Here is a 20,241-nt window from a genome sequence, read left to right as displayed (position 1 = left end):
TGAGGTAACTGAGGCACAGAGAAGTTAAGTGACTTGCCCACAGTCACACAGCTGACAAGCAGTGGAGCTGGGATAACTATAACTTTTTCTGGTAAAATTTGTGATGGTTGGTAAGCACTTCACGATATAATGGGTCCACCAGGCCACATATCTCTGAACTTAGTTTTTCTAAGAGCAGGATCCATTATTTGAAATGACTACCTACTTATCATCATGTTACAGACCTCCAATAGCATTTCCACTTCAGAAGGGCCCTGACAAAATCAGAAGATTGAACCAAAGAGCCATCTGTCTATTTCCAGTTGGGAAAGTAACAAGAGACTTCTGAGGCAATAAATGGAAAAAAGTATTCAGTAATCTAGTGTCCTGGCCAACTTTCCTTCTTTAATTAGTGTGAAATCTGTAATTGCTTCTAAGTTGAATTATCAGGGCAATGCAGGTGCAATTTTTCAGTTTCTCTGTGGCTATTTCTCTCAAAAATAACTCAGAAGTGTCTAGGGGAGTTTTCCTTATATTGTGTCCCCTTCTTTCCAAGTCTTATCTTAATTCAACTCCCTAGTCACCTTTGGGTTGAAGCCAACCTTGTTAAATTGCACTTCAAAAGGAAAACTTTCTGAAAGCTGTGAGCCATGGGAATGAACAGCAGAGAGTCCAGTAGTAAGAATTCCACCTGCAGCTATGGGCTCGTGCCAGCTTCTCGGGGCCCTCTGAAGATGTTTATTTTTAAGTTTAGGCATGGCAAACTTGGCCTTATCAGGGCAAGGATTTGCCAGATATGTAAGAGAGTATAAGGGGTAAACATTTATAAGGTAATAATTTGTCTCCTGTGGAAAGCCTTCATCTCATTTAACTTTCTAAGCTTGCAGAGTTGAACTACATTGCCCTTCACATTCTTAGAAACAATTACCTTGCTGGTTCAATTGCATTTGTAAAGGCAGATGACAGATATAAATTGTGTTTTAGAAAAACTTCTAAATGAGACTGAAAATTCACTGTGGGCAGAAAACATATCTACCAACCTTGTTATGTTGTATTCTCTCAAGCGCTTAGTACAGTGCTCTGAACAGAGCAAGTGCTCAATAAATACAATTGATTGAGTAGTTGACATTTCCTTCAAAGAAATCCTAAATTTCCAGCATTTCTGAGTCATACTAAATATCATAACCAGCTACCTGAAAGGAAAAATCTGGAAATTTATGACAAGTAGACTCAGGAAATGTCTTGGGTGTTTGAGTTCCACAGGATGGTTGCTGGATTGTAATGACTGCACAGTGCTATCCTCTACTAATCAAGAGTTTATCTGGACCTCAAATGCCTAGGAGCTATTTTGCCCCAGAACCGTTTACATGGGAATGGCTAGGAAACAGGATAAAACTGGCATGTGTAATACCTTTAGAGTTATAAGCTTAGGGTCAGGTACATCCTAGTGAGGATGGACAGGGATAAGTGGAAGGAAAGAGCTCATTCCTATAAGATTTTATTTGGGAAAAGGGACTGGAATGGAAGAGAACGATATAGGTCGACCTTGAACTATTTTGAGGTTATGGGAAAAAATTTCTTAGTAACCATGAACATAATAATAATGTTAATAATCATAGTAATAATCATAATAAATGGTCTTATGAGTTCCTTTGTACCAAGCCCTGTGCCAAGTGCTGGGTAGATACAAGGTAATCAGATGAGACACAGTCCCTGCCCCCAGGGGGGCTCACAAGTCTAAGAGGGAGGTAGAACAGGTATTTAATCTCCATTTTCAGATGAGGGAACCTGAGGTAGAGAGAAGTTCAGTGAAGTTCAGAGGGTGGCAGGGCCGGGATTAGAACCCAGGTCTCCTGACTATTGTCAAACCTGGAGATGGGATTAAACCTCCACGAGTCTTGCTGATTTTAAGAATGAAAGGATGGACCGTCCTTTCTCTGCCAGCACACATCCCAAACAGTTTGGCTCTTCCTGGGAAGGAGAAAGGGTGGACTTTACTTTTCTGTGTACCTATGACTGCTTCCTCTCTATCCCTTTTACCCTCTTTCTCTGCTGGGTGCCCCTCTTTCTCTTTTCTTCTCTTCCAACTATTTCTCTTTCTTTGTCTCTGTCTCTTTCTCGGTCTGTCTCTTTGACTCTCTCACTCTTTCCATCTCTCTTTCTGATCTTGCTCGCTCACTCTCTCCCCACCGCCTTTCTGTAAGATAGTTATAGATGGGTGAAGGCTATTACCTCAATAAATGAATAATTTTCTATATTTCCTTAGAGGGCAATCACAGTCATTGTTAGTAACATTGGAAATTGAAAATGACATGTTGGATGCTATCCTTTATTCTCCTGCCACAAAAAGAATTTTTTTTTCTAAAACGTTAAGCACATATGCCTAAATGTTTCTCGTTGCCAAGAAACAGGTTTTCTTTTTAATTCTTTTGAATTGGAATCAGAGTTGTACCGTTCTACAGAGAAGAAATGTGTTGAAATGTATAATGCAGGCATTCAAAATCTCTAACAGGTTATCTAAAATAAAAAAGCAATATGTGCATAATATTTTATTTTAAAATTGTGACAAAATAATCCACCCTAAACTTTCCTAGTAATATAGAATAAAATAGTCTGTGGCACAAACTGCGTTCAAGGTAATTGAAAATAAATCTAACAGATTTCTATAGTTATTATTATTAAAATATGTAAAATTTTGTTCTGTAACAAATGACATTCTAAAAAGATTCAATAGGTATTCAAGTATGTATTGTATCACATTCTTCAATAATCAATTTTTCAGTGTCCTCAGCCTCTCCTCAAGGGTATAATGTGGAATAACTAGATCTCAATCTGACTACAATTGGATTGTACATGAGGCTTTTTTCTTTTTAACCTGGCTATTTTTTTTGTTGAAGTGACAGAAAGATTTGATACGTCTTCCAAATGTGCCTGTCTTATTATAGGACATAACTTCAAGGGAACAAACAAAATAAACAGACCAAAAACACTAGCTGACTTAAGAGAGGGGTAGAAATATTAATTGATGAGAGGTTTATAATGGACAACCAGAGAGAAAGGTAGGCATGTATTAGGCATAGTTAGTAATGTTGGGTGGAACCGCCATAACCATAAAGTCAGGTTTCAATCAGGAGAATCATCACAGTGATCCTCCAGATATTCTTTAGCTACTGTGGAGTGACAGTATTTTTTATGATATTCATTATGCACTAACTATGCGCTAGGCATTGTACTAAGTGCTGGGGTAGAAACAGCTATTTCAGCTTGAACACAGTTCATGTCCCACATAGGTCTCACAGTTTCAATCCCCATTTTACAGATGAGGTAACTGAGGCACAGAGAAATGAAGTGATTTGCCCAGGGTCACAAAGCAGACATGAACCCACTTCCCTCTGATTCCCAGTCCCATGTTCTACACACTAGGCTATTCTGTTTCCTTTGGATTAGGTGAACCCAAAATCCAACAATTTTCAATCCAGCAATTGCATTGCTTATATTCATAGGATCCTACCTCCCTTGTTCCTTGTATATTTCTTAAACATTTGAAATGGTTGAACTCCAAAATGATTGGTTTCTCCAAAAATCTTTTTCAACGTCCTTGAATTTTTCTAATTTCCTTACCTTTTCCAAACTCAAACTTTTCCATCAAGAGCAATGTAATCCTCCAATGCTTCATTCATTGATTGGTAATAGTTGAATGGTTTCTAACCTAATTATTGAGCTATTTCTTGTTAGTTGTTATTTTTTGGACCAGGAAAAATAGAAAAAGCAGGTCATCCAAATTTTGACAGACTAAGAATTATTAGGCATAACAAATCATTCTATTTCTACTTAGGATTGATTTTTTTAGAAAGAAATAATATTGATTAGAATAACCTTAAAATATGTTTGTAAAATGTCTAGTTGATAAAGGTATACTTTTTAGATTTTCATATGAACATTGTTTCTAGAAAAATGAAGCAAACAACTTCAAGCTAATATCTATTTTCCTTAAATCTGAAATGTGATTCACATTTAATCAGTGGCCATTCAGAGAATATACATACCTCATTTCTAAGGTTGCTTAAATAATAATAATGATAATAATAATGATGGTGTTTGTTAAGAGCTTACTTTGTGCAAAGCATTCATTCATTCATTCAATAGTATTTATTGACGCTTACTGTGTGCAGAGCACTGTACTAAGCGCTTGGAATGTACAATTCGGCAAAGGATAGAGACAATCCCTATTGACGGGCTTACAGTCTAATCGGGGGAGACAGACAAAAACAGTAGTAATAAATAGAATCAAGGGGATGTACATCTCATTAACAAAATAAATAGGGTATTAAAAATATATATAAATGAGCAAATGAGCACAGTGCTGTGGGGAGGGGAAGGACTAAGCGCTGGGGTTGATACAAGGTAATCAGGTTGTCCCACATGAGGCTCACTGTATTAATCCCCATTTTACAGATGAGGTAACTGAGGCCCAGAGAAGTTAAGTGATTTGCCCAAAGTCACACAGCTGATAAGTGGCAGAGCTGGGATTAGAACCCATGACCTCTGACTCCCAAGCCCCGGCTCTTTCCACTAAGCCACACTGCTTAAAGCTTTCTCGGTGTAAAACATATGGTATATAACGTATTTGACAAAGGAAAATAGAGTTCTGTTCTGGCCTTGTGACCTTGGTGATGCTGCGGAAGTTTACTATTTTATATTCCATGTTATGACATTGAAAGGAAAAACGTGTGGACATTTTCTAATTCTTTCAAGTTGAAGGGGTATTATTTTCTAAAGGGATAAACACAAAGCATTGATGGGTGTATGTCAGGGATGTATTTCAAAGGCAGGCAAGAAAAGGGAGCACACAGTCCTGCATGAATAAACAAACTAAAGGTTGTAATAATCACAAAAGTACTGATTTATTTCATGAAACGTATGTTTTTCTAGTGAGGTAAAATGGTACAGGTTCAGTATTTTCCTTTCACATGACTTAACAAGGCTTTAACTCCAAGGTGAGCTTCACTGCTAGGTTTCAGTAACAAAATCTGTCACCAGTTACTTTGTCCTCGAGGGCAGGGATTGTCCTTTACACTCTATTTTCATTCATTCAATCGTATTTCAGTTGTATTTATTGAGTGCTTACTGTGTGCAGAGCACTGTACTAAGCGCTAATTCAGTGGTCAGAAGACAGAAGGTGCTTAATAAGTACTATCGATTGATTCCTGAATGATGGAATTGGTAAGTACCAGAAACAGTGTGGCAAAGTGGATAGAGCATGGACCTGGGAGTCAGAAAATCATGGGTTCTAATCTTGGCTCCTCCACATGTCTACTGTGTGACCTTAGGCAAGTCACTTCACTTCTTTATGCCTCAGTTACCTCATCTGGAAAATAGGGATTGAGATTGTAAGCCCCACGTGGGACAGGGACTGTGTCCAACCCGATTTGCTTGTGTTCACCCCAGCACTTAGATCAGTACTTGGCATATAGTAAGCGCTTAATAAGTACTCTTATTATTGAGAAACAGCGTGGCACAGTGGATAGAGCACAGGCTTGGGAGTCAGAAGGTCATGGGTCCTAATCCCGGCTCTACCACTTGCCTGCTGTGTGGCCTTGGGCAAGTCGCTCCACTTCTCCATGCCTCAGTTACCTCATCTTTTAAATGGGGATTGAGAGAATGAGCCCCACATGGGACAAGGATAGGGTCCAACCTTATTTACTTATTTATTTACCCCAGAGCTTAGTACAGTGCCTGGTGCATAGTAAACACTTAACAAATGTCACTATTATTATTTTAGAGAACCCCCTTCTCCTAAAATTCTTTGCAAAATATATTCATCTCCTCTGATTTTTTAATGTGTCCCGTTGGTCATTCTTTGAGGCCAGGCTGGCCGTTTTTATTCAGTGGTGCCCATCTAGACAGTAAGCTCATTATGGGTGGGGAGCTTGTCCACTTATTTTCTTGTATCCAACTGTCCTATACTAAGCTCTCAATAAATACCATTGATGGATTGGTCCTATTGGCAAACAGCTTATTATAGGTATTGCTGACTCTCTTTGGAAGTTAATGACAGTGCACTCCCAGATTGACCTAGCAACTTGCCATCACCATCTCATGACTTTTAGATTTTAGCCCCTGTGGAAGGCTTAGGAAGACCGCTGGCCTCAGTTTACTACTGGCCCGGTGACATTATGACCAGGAGCTACAAGTTGGAGGAAATACCAAAGCCCATTTCCCTCCCTGCAACAGCAAATCTACCCAAATTAGCAGGTCACCTCACAGAGATAAGGCTGGAATTTCCTTGGTTATAAGCAGACAGCCAGAATTTACTGGGGATCAAAGTTTTAATTTAACAGTCATTGTTCAGTGGAATCTAAAAAATAATTATTATGGTATTTATTGAGTGCTTACTGTGTGCCAAGAACTATCTTTATAAGCACTGGGGAAGGTACAAGATAATTGGGTTGGACACAGTCCCTGCCCCAAACAGGGGTCACAGTCTTAATCCCCATTTTATAGATGAGGGAACTGAGGCACAGAGAAGTTAAGTGACTTGCCCAAGGTCACACAGCCAATAAGTGGTAGATGAGGATTAGAATCCATGACCTTCTGATTCCTAGGCCAGTGCTTAAGTCTTCAGAAGTGTGGCATACCTTCCTAGATACCAACACTGTCCTCATCAACATCTGTAAAAAATGTAGGCAGCTTTGTCCACTAGGCATATCTTAAGCAGTTTTTTCTCCATGTGTCTTAAGACAATATCATCATTCTTTATTATGATGATTTGAAGAAGATCATTATGGAGCTCATTCAGTCATTATCACCCTAATCACCAAACTCACCACAGAGGAATTGGAAATGAATAGACAATTTCATCCTGAAATTTTGTTTTACTTGGAATTAATGTTTTAATTTGAGCAATTAATGATGGTAATCAAAGCTTTTTTTAGTTTTTGTTGGAGATTTACAGGGTTACATCATTCGAAATGTGTGTATTTGTTTCCCCTTTAAAGAAGACTAATTTCAGGCCCTTTCTTCAAAGAAGTATTTTGCGTGTAGAGACACTTGAGGTAAGGGCTATGTCATAACACTGCTTTGCTATCTTGCAATAGTTCTAAATAGACGAATTCTAAATATTAAAGAGATATGAAAGACATATTTTCTTTCCAGTCAATCAATAGCATTTATTGGGAGTTTACTATGTGCACCGCTTTGTGCTAAGTTCTTGGGAGAGTTAAATACAACAGAGTTTTCTGTTCCCTGCCTAGTGAGCTTACAGTCTTGAAGGGAAGGCTAATATAAATAAATATTAAATAAATAATTCATAATATGTAATTTAAAGATGTGCATAAGTAATAATAATGGTATTTGCTAAATGCTTACTATGTGCCAAGCACTGTTGTGAGCACTCAGATAGATACAGGGTAATCAGGTTGTCCCACGGGGGCTCACAGTCTTAATCCCCAATTTACAGATGAGGTAACTGAGACACAGAGATATTAAGTGACTTGCCCAAAGTCACACAGCTGACAAGTGGCATAGCCGGGATTAGAACTCACGGCCTCTGACTCCCAAGCCTGTGCTCTTTCCAGTAAGCCACATTGCTTCTCTGTGTGCTGTGGGATTGAGAGTGGGGTGAATATCAAATGCCCAAGAGTCACAGTTCCAGCTACATAGATGACGCAGAAGGGAGAAGGAACCGGGGAAAAAGGAGGGCTCAATTGCAGAAGGTCTTTTGGAGAAGATGCAACCTTAATAATACTTTGAAGGGGGTGAAAGTTGTGGTCTGGCATATATGCAGAGGAAGTTCCAGGTTAGGGGAGGATGTGGGAAAGTGGTTGGATTTGAAATAAATGAGATGGGGTACAGTGATTCAGCGGGCGCTAGAGAAGTAAAATGTACTGACTGGGCTGTAGTAGATCAGCGAGGTGAGGTAAGATGGGGTGAGCTGATTGAGTGCTATGAAGCCGATGGTAAGGGGTTTCTGTTTGATGTGGAGGTGGGTAGGCAGCCATCGAAAGTTCTTGAATGGAGATGTGGCCTGAAGTGGTTTTTTTTTTTTTTTTTTAGAAAAATGATCCATGTAGCAGAGTGAAGTATGGAGTGGAGTTAGGAGAGACAGGAAGCAGAGAGGTCAGCAAGAAAGCAGATAAGGAAGTCAAGGTGGAATTGACACCTTTTTCTCGATAGATGCAGTGTTTTTCTTCCTGTACCTAATCTTTCCTTTCTTTTGATAAAGTCTTTGCTTCAAAAAGGAATAGATCATGTTTAATACTAGTGCTGTTGAAATCAATATAGATATCACCCTTATTCTCTTGAGTTTTTGATCATCAGAATGGTGATTGCTCACTGACACAGGAAAAAATTCATTTTTCTAAACCAACATCCCAGAGTAGGTGTGAGATTTTTGGCAATATTTTCTGAACCAAACAATGGGATTCTTTGCACTGTTCTCTTTTTGTCTTTTCTTATGTGCATTCCACTGGGGTGACATTTCCATTCTCAGGTCTGTACTTAGGTTTATTTCTGAGTTCAGTGTGCAATCTCTCTGAAGGCCTGCTCCTTCTGTTCGTTAAAACCCATTCACCTCTTGTGCTTTTTAAAAAAACGCTTGTGCAGAACATCTGATCTGTGCCTACACTTTTTCCTTCGATTTTCTTCATTTTGTATTACCTTGTCCACCTGACTCCCTCTCCAACCCCACTGTCCCAAACATCACTTATCGAGTTCCAGCTGGATTTCCCAGGCTTTCTGCCTTCTCCCTCTTCAGTCCTTTTTGGTGCTTCCTTTTTCCTCTCCTGATTTACCCTCAGACCTTTGGCATGGAAGGTGTATCTGAAGTCCTGGAGCTGCTGTTTCCCAGCTCTCTTCTTCCCTACCCTGTTCAGTGGGAGTAATCATTATTTCTCCCTCCTGCTGAAGACCTGAGTGGAGGTAAAATCACTCTGCAGTCTGCGAAGAGGAATCAGCGGGAGTGGTAGTTCAGCGTGCTTACTGAGTGCTGTTGTACTTGCAACACAATTAGACTGTTGCCAGAACAAGCATCCAGCTCAGCATCAAAGACCAATTTTCCCGGTATTTCAGCTTTAGTGCAGTTCTTAAACCCTGTATTTTTATAGAGGCTGTGTTTTTGTTCTAGGCAGACAAGCTTCCAAAACTTCCATTAACCTAGTCCCCCAAGTTGTATTTCCATAGAGATAGGACTTCAAAACAGGGATAAGATATAAAGTGCTGAAATTTTCAATATGACTCTAAATTCCAAATTTCTCTCTCCCACTCATCAAAACTCTTCATCCTCCATTGTTCTTATATACTTACCCACTCACTTTCCCCACCTATCCTCTTTTCCTCATCTGAGGGCAGTCAGAACTCTTCCCAAAATCTTTAATTTGCCCCACATTTCCATCTCTTCTAATGCCTTGTCTCTTTTACCGTTGTTTTCCCCTTGTCTTTTCCCTTCTTCCTTGACCATATGTAGGGAATATTACTGAAATTACTTTGCCAAGACTGAAGTGTGCCCAATGCAGTCATCTTACCAAGCCCAATCTTCTGTTCTCTGACCCTCCTCCACTCCAATCTACAGAGGGCAGGATAGCCTTGACCAGGAAACTAGAACTTGCTATACCCAATGCCCAGGGAGCCCAATGCCTGTTTAAACATCTAAAAAGCCAACAAAGCCAAGAGTATGCAAAGACGTGTGCTGTCTGTCTCTCCACCATCTGACCCCTTCCTTCCCTATCAGTTCTCTTCACCCAACTCTCTGTCTTCATTCTTTCTGGAGATTGACATAGTGGATGGAGCACAGGCCTTGGAGTCGAAGGACCTGGGTTCTAATCCTGGCTCTGCCACTTCTCTGTTGTGTGACCTTGGGCAAGTCATTTTACTTCTCTGTGCCTCAGTTACCTCAACTGTAAAATGGGGATAAAGGCTGTGAGCCCCATGCGGGACAGAGACTGTGTCCGACCCGATTTGCTTGTATCCACTCCTGCAGTTAGTATAGTGCCTGGGACGTAGAAAGTGCCTAACAAATACCGCAATTATTATCATTATTATAATTTCACCTATTCCTTGGTCTCGACTCACCAGGCTCCATCCCCTTGCTCACACTGTTCACCCAGCTTGGAACTCCCTCCTTCTCCTCATCAGAGAGACCCTCCTAACATCCTACCTCCTTCAGGAAGCTCTCCCTGATTGGTTTCCCAGCCCCCTGAGCCTTATCATCCCTTCAAACCAATTCTAGCATTTTCAAATTTACACTCTCCTTAGTATTCATGTGTAGACCACTCAAGGTATAAAGAGTATATTGATGCTTGTTTCCATCATGAGAAGCTCCTTGTAGTTAGGGAGTGTGACATTGCTCTCTACCCTCCGACCTCCCCAATCTGATCCAGTAGAGTTGGTGGACACAATTCCTATCCTCAAGGAGCTCACAGTCTCCTGTGTGCCTGAGAAATAGCAAGGCGTAGTGGAAGTTCCCGGACCTGGGAGTCAGGCACCCTGGCTTCTGATCACAGCTCCGCCTGTTACCTGTTCTGTAACCCTGGGCAAGTCACTTCACTTCCCTGTGCCTCGGTTTCATCAACTGCCCAATGGAGGTGAAAAATCTCTGTATTCCCCCATATTTAGACTGTGAGCCCCATGTGGTTACAGGGTCTATGTCCAATCTTATTAACTTGCATCTACCCCAGTGCTTAGAAGAGTGCTTAGTAAATGCTTAACAAATACCATAATAATCATAATACCAATCTCACTAAGTGGATGCTTAATAAATGTGGCTCCTGCTAATACTATATACTCAATTGTATTTATTAAACACTTACAGTATGCAGAGCACTGTGCTAATCATTTGGGAGAATACAGTGTAACAGAGTTAATAGATACGTTCCCTGCCCACAATGAGCTTATAGTCTAGAAAGGGAGACAGGCAATAATATAAATAAATTACAGATACATAAGTACTGTGGGGCTGAGGGAGGGGTGAATAAAGGGTGCAAATAGAAGAACAAGGGTGACGCAGTAGGGAGTGGGAGAAGAGGAAATGAGGGCCTAGTCGGGGAAGACCTCTCGGAGGAGATGTGCCCTCAATAAGACTTGGAAGCTGGGGAGAGTCATTCTCTGTCGAATATGAAGAGGGAGAGCATTCCAGGCCAGAGGCTGGCTGTGGGTGAGAGGTTGGCAGCACAATAGATGAGATCCAGGTACAGTGATCATTCAAACAATGGTACTTAGCGAGCACTTACTGTGTGCAGACCAATGTATTAAGCACTTGGGGGAGAGTACAGTATAATAATAGAGCAGACACATTCCTTGCCCACAACTAGCTTACAGTCCAGTGGGAAAGACAGACATGAATATAAATCAATAAATTTCAGCTGTGTACATAAGTGCTGTGGGGCTGGGAGTGGGGATGAATAAAGGGAGCAAGTCAGAGAGACACAGAAGGGAGTGGAAGAAAAAGAAAAGAGGGCTTAGTCAGTGATGGCTTATAACTTTACTTTTCTGTAGTTCTGGTAGAATGAAAGTGATCTGTGAGATTCCAGCATGTTTCTCAATTCACTTGGGTGCTTAGATGAGTCAAAAATCATGAGTTTTCCACCATGCCTTCCCAAATTGGAATCTTACACATCTGGATCTTAAACAAGTGGATAACCTTTGATTAAAGAATCTTTTTCTGTGCAGCATGCCATTCAGGGAGATGCTTCTGGTTCTTGTTTCAGAAGCATCCAGCAAATCAGTTCCCAAGATGAGCAATAGAAATATTTCTCCTTCTGGTATTCTTAATATTTCCTCACAAAAATATAAGATTAGAAGTACCCAAATAGGTGTGTCCTTAGATATGGTGGATCACTCATTGGAACAGTTCTCTCCCTCAGGGAAAATGAAGGTGTAGAAATGTGGAGAGAGAAAACCAGCTGACTCTACCCAATTAAGCGAGGACACAATGCAGGAAAAATGGACAATCCTGACAGTTTGCCATAGGGAATGTTAGCTATATCCTGCGGTCTTGGCCATGTCAGCAACTATTACACTGGCTCCTGTTTCATAGCGCTTTGAGGGGATGGAATAGATAGGGAAAGGAGAAGACTAGAGCATGGGCTACTAATTTGTTTTACAATGACCTGAGAATTTTGACTTCCATCCTGTACTTTCTTGCCTTTGAGGCATGTATTTGGCTATCCAATAGAACTTGACAAATGGAGGAGAATGATGGCAAGCTTTTTAATGGAAAGCTGCTTTCCCCTCAGGAAAAGTACCTACCTTCTTATGGATATTTTCCAACATCTCTGTGTAAAGTTGAACATGTAACATACAATGAAAATCTATATCCCCATCTCTTAGTGCATCAATTATTTTTTACAAGCCTCTCTTTGCCAATTGTTACCAACAACCAACTTTAGTGACAGGTAAGTTAGCATTAAAGGCATTTAGGATAATGCCAACACAGCTAAATCTATTCTTGGCCAATAATTTGACCTCTTAATAATAATAATTGTGATATTTGTTAAGAGCTTACTATGTGCCAGGCACTGTACTAAACGCTGAGTTGTATACAAGCAAATAGGGTTGGACAAAGTCCCTTTCTCACGTGGGGCTCACGTCTCCATCTCCATTTTATTCATTCATTCAATCATATTTAACGAGTGTTTACTGTGTGCAGAGCACTTTACTAAGTGCTTGGGAAAGTACAATACACCAATAAGCAGTGACATTCCCTGTCCACGAGGAGGTTACAGTCTAGAGCTTACAGATGAGGTACCTAGGCACAGAGAAGTGAAGTGACTTGCCCAAGGTCACACAGCAGACAAGTGGCAGAGCTGGGATTAGAACCCATGACCTGTTGACTCTTAGACCCATGCTCTATCCACTACACCATTCTGCTATTCTTCCTAGTCCCCCTCGTCCCTTTACCTCTCCACCTCATACTTCTCCTCCCTCTTCTTCCCCTCACCCTTTTCTGTCTCCTCTTGTAGTCCCCTCCTCCTCATTTAGTCAATCAATAATGCGTACTGAACACTTACTCTGTGCAAAGCACTATACCAAGCCCTTAAGAGAATACAAGTGGTAGACATGATTCCTGTCCCCAAGGAGCTAACAGTCAGTCTCTTTCATCCTCTTCTTATTCTTATATTCTATTCATATTGAGCTGAATGAAGATTGCTGTTTTCAAAAAAAGATTTATGTGAGTTGTTGAATGGCTATTTAATCAACTTAAGATTGGAGAAGTTAGATAGAGTAGCTAAGAAAAATACTGTATTTTCAAGTTCTTATTAAAATCTGAATGGTCCCAGATAGAACAGCAGCTCAGTGATCTCAATAAAGAAGCTAGGGTAACTTCTGATAATAATGAAATATTCATTTGTGGGAATCCCAAGGCCACCATTGTTATTAAAATCTCTTTGGTCACCTTTCTTAAATAAGCTTTTTTGCAACATGTAATCACTGATGGTAATATCAGAGTAGACTAGTGTACTTGCCCACTTTGTAAAGCACAGTTATCATGCTGGGTTTTAAAATTGTTAAAATTCTATCCAAGTATTTTGTTTAGAAAGCTAATAAAATTTGTATTGTGGTAGTGTTATCCTATAGCCAATACCCGCCCCTGGAAATTATGGATTTTTTTTCTCTCAAATACATTAAGGCATCTATTTTGATGGTGTTGCTTTTGCAATTAAAATGAAAGATCAGCCTGAGATGAAACTAATATAAAAACTGAAAAAAGTGGAAATAACTGTAAATGTCATTCAGAGAACAACAAGCTAGTGAAAATATAAGAAATGGTGGCCTGCCCTTGCTAACATCCATTTTGGGGGATTAGCTGTGACTCTGTGTTCTTGTACAAATTAAAGTCAAAAAATGCATTATCCAGAGCTTTCTATCTACCATTTTTCCAGGTCACCATTTTCATTAAAAGCCATGAGATTTTATCTATTCTGAGAAACATTTGTGGAATTACTTTTAGTGACCGGATGCTTCCTACATATCCTTCAAGATTTTTACCCCACTGAAGCTATTTAAGTAATGGGATTCCAAATCCCTTTCATCACTATTCATAATTACAGATTCTACGTTTTGTACTGCCATCCTTCGGGCCTCAGCCTTGTTGTACAATGTGAGCTGGCCAGCCCTTGGATATTTTCCCAAATGTCATGCATTCCTTCTAAGTTCTTGTTCGACATTCCTAGTGTAAGAATGTATGGTCTGGGGGAACACAGAAGAAGCCTTCAGAAAGGCCATCTTAAAATCTACAAAAATGCCTCTTTCCCTAAAAGGTTTTTTTGGGGGGTGCCGTCCAAGGAATCTTGAAGGAATCCCTTTGTCAGCTCAACCTGTCTTCATGTTGGTAGAGCTTTTTTTTTCATTTCTGCAGGGGCTTTCAGCTTGATTTCATCTCCTTGTAAAAACAGAACCCAAACCAGTAGAATAGGCCTGTGACAAAATTACATTGATGTTCTTGAACCCTGCATCTGAACATTTCTTCAGAGTCTGCCTCACTTTTGCTAGTCTCCCATTGTGTTTCTCTTAAGTTGCAATTGCTATTTTTATATGAACCATGAGAAACTGAATTGAGGTTTTGTAGAATTAACAATCGGAGAGATAATATTTTCATTTGAAAAACATACATGAAAATTTAAACACCTACCCTGGAACTATATCATTGGATTATGGGTTTACGTGTTCTCAATTATAACAGTAATGATATTTATTGAGGCACCTCCTAGGTACAATGCACTGTACTAAGCACTTGGGAAAGTACAGCAGAAACCCCAGAGCAATACTCCACCCTAAGTTGATAACTTGTTTTTCAGCTGCAAGTGGAACATTTCACTTACCTTTCTGACTGAAGCTTCTTCTTATGGAAATTAGCGTAGAACAAAAATTTGAAGATTTATTGCAGTGATTACATATTAACAAAGACAAATATTCGTTTCATATTTATCCCCCTCCTCAGGCAGGGAAGCTATAGGTACAAAACCTCTAGAGCAGAAAGGAAACCATTTTAATGCCACTTGATAAATAGACAATATCTGCTGTTCCTGTGTGGTGCATCCCAATGTGACAAATAAATTGCCTTCATTAAGATTTGCATGGAGGATTAATGGGTATTAGTTAAGCCATTGCAGCAAATGGAACATTTATGAAAAATTATAGGTGATATAGGAAGGTGGGGATCAGGCAGACTTGTTATATCACTTCTCACCCAGAGAATCTCTTCTGCTCAGTAATCAACTGTATTTCCTCAGCACTTACTGTAGGCAGAGCACTGTACTAAGCATTTGGGAAAGTACAGTATAACAGAATTGGCAGGCATGTTCCCTGTCAAAAAGGAATCCATGAAGTCCATCCATTTGTGGCTGACATTCTAACTTCCATATGCACAATTGACAAATGTGGACTTCAACTACTTAGTAATGCTGCTTGTCCAGAAATAAAGTTTTCCTTTCCTTTATTTTGGGTATCATAGATTTTTGAGCAGCATTATATTTCACCCTTACTGGCAAGTTTTCCAGCTTCACATAGAAAATCCAATTAGGGGGTCTAAGCAAGATTTTATAAATAGATTGAAAATCTTAAATCTCTGATACCATCTACTTTTTTCCCCCCTCTGTAATCCAGGATATCATAGGGATCAGTCCCCACTGCCACCTGGTGGATTTGTGTAAATTTATTAAAACCCTGTGTTAAGTTTTTTTTTCAAAATAAATGTCTTGAAGGATTTCATCACCAACTGGAATTTTGGAACTTTGGCCAAAGAAGCAAGCCAGTGGGGTGAGATTTCACCAGGTGGCCAGCAAGTGTAGCAAAATATATTGCTAGAAATGGGCCTGGAATGTTGAAACATTTTAACCTGAACAATCAAGAGAGGAATGAAAGTAGAACAGAGTTTCATGGGAACTGGACTTTTTTTCTAGAATTATTTTATTTATTCATTTTTTGTGGGGGTGGAGTGGGTGGTGGAGAGGAGGAATATCCCCTGGCCAGGTCATTAATATTTTACCCAGGGGCAACCCCAGAGGGTTTGAAACTGTGATGTCTTTACCTTTGCTAATACACTGATTCACCTGTAGCATGGAGGTTATGTTGTTGCAGAAAAAATAGATCTCTCTTGGTTATTGTGTAAAAGCACAGTGATAAAAAGAATACAGAATTGTTTTGGAAAATCAATTGGAGGCAGGGGAGAGGATGAGAACACTTTGTATAACAGACTAATACAAACCCTATTAAAACTGTGAGTACTGTCCACAGTATTTTGATTAATTGATTTCAGTTAAATGTTTCCTTTCAGGTTCTTAAATCATCTGCCAGTTAGTTGTTTCCTAAATATAAAAAAAAACAAACAGCAAAACCCTTTAAAAAAAGATATTATTTTCCGTAGAGCATATTGGGTGATCCTAAACAATTTAACAGAACTTCAGTGCTTTCTTTGATGGAATCCCTTCTTTGATGGAATTTTTTACATTACCGAGATAGAAACACCATCTCTTTTAAAAGGGAAGACTCTGCCCTAATTATCTTTTCACAGCTTTAATAATAATTGTGTGGTTTTTTTATTAAACGTTTACTGGGCATCAAGGACTGTCCAAGTGCTGGGGTAGATTTAATCAGATCAGAAAATAAGCTTTGATCCATCTCCCTCGAACCTGAAAGAAACTGGATGTACCTAATGAGAATCCTGCTGAGACCTTAATGAAAAATTGAATGTATTCCATCCTTGTATTCCATTTTTGATTGGTTTTCAGGACAATTGTGTTTGTGGGGATTTCTAAGTGAATTTTTTACAGGCAAATGCTGGTATTCTCTTTGCTCTAGGTAGCTTTTGAATGTAGGGACGTATTGAGAGGAGGCAGGAGGAGGCATTATGGACAGAGCCAAATAACACTTTAGGGATTTGAAAACTATTTTCAAGGCCGACGGACTATCTATTGTCAGACTGCTAACTTTCCTAGGAGCAGCCCAGCTTAACTCTAATGAAGTGCCTTATGCCATTAGTGAAAATCTCTACATTCCAAAATGAGTTGGATGTAGCCTGGGGATCTAAGCTATGAATTTGGAGGACATGGAAGTTCAACACTCCGATTCTTTTTTTCCTTTTTAAGTCATCTCTAACCATTTTTGCTGATTAGACATCTCCCACATCCTCCATTAATAGTAGAGGCCATGACAACTTGTGTAGTATTAGTTACAAGCATTGTAATACAGTCAGAGTATCTTTGTCAGGGATGAAACATTCACTCAGTACATTCCTTTTTGCCATTTCTCTCCTTGGGCCAAGAGAGATGCTCTCGGTCTGATTCATTCATTCAATCGTACTTATTAAGCGCTTCCTATGTGCAGAGCAGGCACTAAGCCCTTGGAATGTACAACTCGGCCAACAGGGACAATTCCTGTCCAACAACAGGCTCAAAGTCTAAACATGCTTGGGACAGGGGCTTTCTGGCTTCTGAAAGTTTGCCCTTGAGTTCACCCTAAAGGCCATGGATCATGTTTACTTCCTAATTGCATATTTTTTCCTGTGCTTAGTACAGTACTTGCCACACAGTAAGCACTTATAAATAATATTACTGCTAGTACCCCACCTTAGACCTACCTTTCAATTCACCCCAGATTTCTTGAATGCAACTTTGAGCAGCAGCGTGGCATAATGGATAGAGCATGGACCTGAGAGTCAGAAGGTCATGGGTTCTATTCCCGGTTCTGCCACTTGACTGCTGTGTGACCTTGGGCAAGTCTATTCACTTCTCTGTGCCTGTTACCTCATCTGTAAAACGGGGATTGAGACTGTGAGCCCTATGTGGGACAAGGGACTGTGTCCAACCTGATTTCCTTGTATCCACCCCAGCGCTTAATACAGTACCTGGCACACAGTAAGCGCTTAACAAGTACTAGAATTATTATTATTATTATTAAGCTCATTGTGTGCAGGGAATGTCTGTTATATTGTTATACTGTACTCTCCCCAGTTCTTAGTACCGTACTCGGCACATGGTAAGTGCTCAGTAAATGTGAATAACTGACTGATGTCAACCAAATTGAGTAGGATCACTTAGGGCTATGCCAGTCTTTCTCCTAGCCCTGTTCTTCCCTCCATTTTCCCCTCCAGGTACATCGGGAAGTCTCCAAGATACAGGCATTGGGTGTGTGGGTGGGAGAAAGGTGGCCATCCAGGAAAACCTTACCTGCATCCTCCCTCTGTCCTGGAACATTCTCACCCTTCTTATCTGGCAGATCACCTCTCTCATCTTCAAAACCCTACTAAAATCACACCTCCTTCAAGAGGTATTTCCTGATTCTGCCCTGATTAGTCCCATTTGCCCACCCTTCCACAATATCTATGCACTTGTACCCCATAAGAACTAGATAATCACCCTTCCTACAGCACTTAAGTAGGTATGCTTTTACTTTCCCATTTCTTCAATCAGTAATTTCATTGCAATGTTTGTCTCCCCCTTTAGACTATGAACTCCCTATGGACAGGGAATGTGTCTAGCATCTGTATCCTCTCCCAAGCACCTAATACAATGCTCTACACAGTAAGCACTGAAATAATACCACTGATTGATTGGTTAATTAGGGTCCACAAAATCCATTAGCCCTGGGCAAATGAGGGTTTTAAATGTAATAATAATAATAGTAATAATTGTGGTTTTACTGTGGGCCAAGGACTGTACTAAGCACCAGTGTAGGCACAAGATAAGTCAGATACAGTCCCTGTCCCATGTGGGTCAGTATGAGATGGAGAATAGGTATTAAATCTCTATTTTACAGATGAGGAAACTGAGGCACAGAGAAGCTAAATGATTCACCTCAAGTCACACAGCAGGCAAGTGGTGAAGCTGGGATTCAAGCCCGGGTCTTCTGACTCCCACACCCATGCACTTTCCACTAACTGCTGCTTCTTTGTCATGGTGTTAAGAAAGTTTATATTTATAAATGTTTATCTCCCACGCTAGTTTGTAAACTCGTTGTGGGCAGGGAACATGTCTGCCAATTCTGTTGAATTGTTCTCTCAGTGGAAAGAGCCCAGGCTTGGGAGTCAGAGGTCATAGGTTCGAATCCCGGCTCTGCCACTTGTCAGCTGTGTGACTGTGGGCAAGTCACTTAACTTCTCTGTGCCTCAGTAAAATAGGGATTAACTGTGAGCCTCACATACCCTGTATCTACCCCAGTGCTTAGAACAGTGCTCTGCACATAGTAAGCACGTAACAAATACCAACATTATTATTATTACTCTCCCAAGTGCTTAGTACAGTACTCTGCACATAGTAAGTGCTCAGTAAATACCACTGATGATATAGATGATGAAAGTGGAGAAATCTAATAGATTCCTGATAGATTCAAAAGCAGGAGTTGACAGTTGACAGTAAGAAAATTCTTATCCCAGATCAAAAAGTTAGGATACTGAATTGGTGGAAAAGTGATGTGTCAGAAATGATAAATTCCTTTTCTATTCAATCAAAATATAAAGGATAAAACTCCATACCAATGTCAGTCTTTATATGGAATAACTGGTAATCCATTAGCTCTGAATGGAGAAATGCTCTGACTGTGATGACTCAGAAAGCTGACAGACCACTCATCGGGTGAAGAAATATTGTTTGAGAAAGAAAGAGGGGTGAAAAAATATTTATTTGAAAATCGATTCCATCTCTGCTGCTTACTTACTTAAAATATACAAGGATTACAGCAACAGGAATTACCAAGGAAACATTTTGAGACCAAATTGTGTGTCAATTCACATAATCCACTAGTAGGATTTTAAACTTGGGCTACCACAAGTCCATTTTAAGGAAGAACTTCTAATATAGAAGTCTCTCAGTTTAATTTAGCCTCATCTAATTGAGCAGTAGAGGATTTTGATCCATGATAGCATTTATTAAATGCTTATGTGGGTGAAGCACTGTTCTGAGCTGTGGGAAGAATGCATGGACTGTGATTCAGGCTCATTCCCCAGCTCCCAAGGCAGTTATGATCTAAAGGAATGGAGAGATTCAAGAGGAGAACATAGGGAAAGGGGCAGAAGAGTGGTCAGAAAGGAGAGAAAGTGACAAGCAAAATTAAACAGCCCCTGTAAAAATCATTATTAGTGCTTGAAAAGGATTTGTTTTTACCTCCACAAGTTCCTCTCCATTCTGGACAGATTTTCTCTTGCAACAGGTATACTGGAAATATCCAGAGATGCTAGGAGGGCAGTGAGGGAGGAATGATATCCAAGAGTATGAGTGCTGAATTACCTAGGTCTGTTCTAAATATTTTTGGCTCGTCATTTCACAACTGAAA

General features: G+C 40.0%; 1 protein-coding gene across 11 annotated transcripts in view; it reads left to right on the top strand.

Annotated features, from left to right (window-relative positions):
• Positions 1-20,241, top strand: part of CNTN5 (contactin 5) — a 653,229-nt gene that overhangs the window by 480,049 nt on the left and 152,939 nt on the right. The gene's annotated exons all lie outside the window — the stretch shown is intronic.

This window comes from Ornithorhynchus anatinus, chromosome 20, assembly GCF_004115215.2.
Source record: "Ornithorhynchus anatinus isolate Pmale09 chromosome 20, mOrnAna1.pri.v4, whole genome shotgun sequence".
NCBI lineage: Eukaryota > Metazoa > Chordata > Mammalia > Monotremata > Ornithorhynchidae > Ornithorhynchus > Ornithorhynchus anatinus.
Note: the sequence above shows the minus strand (reverse complement) of the source record. Positions and strands in the feature narration are given on the sequence as shown.